Genomic DNA, 1978 nt, shown 5'->3' with positions numbered 1-1978 from the left:
TAGTGTCATCACAGCATGAGGATGAGAGTTGTAGTTAGGCAACTTGGAGCTCTCCTGGTTGCATACCTTCAAGCCCCATCCTTATCACATGGTGATGGTACATGGTGGGAGTTGTAGTTCTGCCACCTAAGGCTCTTCTGGTTGCATAACTACTTCTCCCATCATGTAATGTCACCAGGTCATACTGGGATTTGTAGCTACGAAGCCAGGGGGGAGGGGGGTGCACAACATTTCCTGCATGGTAAAACTACAGATATGTATTTACAACATGAACAGGTCAGCAGGGTTTTTTCTGCTTTTCTGTGAGGACAATCTTTACACACAATATATGTTGCTTAGCAACAGGATTGGCAGTTGGTTATCAGGTATGGCAGTGAGGAGAAACAGATGGGACCATAGAGAGACCAAGGGACTCCTAGAGCGTCTTGACAGCCAGAGGGTAATATAGAGGGTCAGACTGGAGCTCATGCCTGGAGATGTTGATGAAACAGGAAGCAGATACGTTTTTGATTGCATCAATGTAGGTACATGGGGGCTACAAAGGGGAGTTTAAAAAAAAATAACACAACAAGACAATATAATGACACACCCTACAGATGTATGAATAAATTTGTTTTTTTTCCATGATCACCGGAGTACCCCTTTAACCAAGGGAGCTGATTGATGGATGGAAACACTCTTTATTTATACATATGCTTTCAGGAAGTTGTTCACCAAAAATCAACTGGTGCCAGAAATTTGTAATTTACATCTATAAAAAAAAAATTTAAATCTTCCAGTACTTATCAGTTGCTGTATGTCTTGCAGGAAGTGGTGTATTCTCTCCAGTCTGACGCGTCTTAGCCTGCATCTTAAGCAAGCATCGTGGGACCTGATTCTTGTATGCCCAGGTCATCTCATCTGGCCAGCCAATCGCTGCTATCGACATGTAAGGATCCCAAGTGATGCTACGAGCTCCCGAAGAGCTGAATTGGCTGAAAAAAATGCCACTAAACATGCAGGAAGAGGAAGATGCCATTTACACAAAAAGATTATCTGCCAAAAATTTGAAGCCAAAGCCAGAAACAGACTATAAACAGAGATCCAGTCAAAAAGGAAAGCCTGAGATTTCTACTCCACTCAAATCCATTCCTGGCTTTGGCTTCAATTTTTTGGCAGATAATCTGTCAGATAATCTTTCTGTGTAAATGGAATGTAAACTAGAATAATGTACCAACAGCCGTCATTGCGCTGACTAGCGGTCAATTCTCAAAATAACCAACGTAGTTTTGGACTCAAAATGAGGGATGCCATTTTAAAAATTATAAACTGACAAGAAAAAACGTTGAGTGAACATAGCCAGATACTGAATCAACTATACATTTTCAAGCTATGCATCTTCCCTTCCATTCTATGCTGTCTTTAGTGTAAAATACAGATTTGACAGAGCTGCTTTAAGCTGACTGGATTAACTTTTGTTAAACCTACATTTTAGCAGAATATTCAGGTACCCCTATGTCAGGTTCTCAAATAAAAGCTATATTTTGCATTCTAACACTGTGTGAATCTCTTAAATATTCCCATCAGCCTATTTCTGCAAGGACACATTTTTCTTAAAGAGAAACTAATAGCAGGTGAGAAAACTGTAACATGCTGTTATGTTCTCATGGAGCACTGGACGCTGAGAATGATGGTAAATTTCTTACGAACATCCTTAACAATGTCACTGTCATTAAATCCTCTGTTTTATTAATATGCAAATATGGTGCATGGGGGGGGGGGGGGGTCAGCCCTCAGCCCACAGCCCACTGAACAGCTGGCTTAGGGCCCTATTACACCAACAGGTTATCCACGCCACAAATAATAAATAAACCCACCAATAAACCCACCAGCCCAAACCCGGAAGCAGGGTTCTGGGTTCAGGCTGGTGTATTTATGGTGGGAAAACTCCATCCCACGCCACTCTGCCTCACAGGAGCTATCAGGCACAGCGCTCTCC

General features: G+C 42.0%; 1 long non-coding RNA gene across 1 annotated transcript; it reads left to right on the top strand.

The window, feature by feature from the left end:
* Nucleotides 1-384: 384 nt before the first annotated feature.
* LOC138765892 (uncharacterized) lies at nucleotides 385-1534 on the top strand. The gene is made up of 2 exons (XR_011358644.1): nucleotides 385-520; nucleotides 808-1534. It is a non-coding gene; the product is annotated as an uncharacterized lncRNA (long non-coding RNA).
* Nucleotides 1535-1978: the final 444 nt, after the last annotated feature.

Source organism: Dendropsophus ebraccatus, chromosome 10 (genome assembly GCF_027789765.1).
Source record: "Dendropsophus ebraccatus isolate aDenEbr1 chromosome 10, aDenEbr1.pat, whole genome shotgun sequence".
In the NCBI taxonomy this organism is placed as follows: Eukaryota; Metazoa; Chordata; class Amphibia; order Anura; family Hylidae; genus Dendropsophus; species Dendropsophus ebraccatus.
This window is presented reverse-complemented; position numbering and strand designations above follow the sequence as displayed.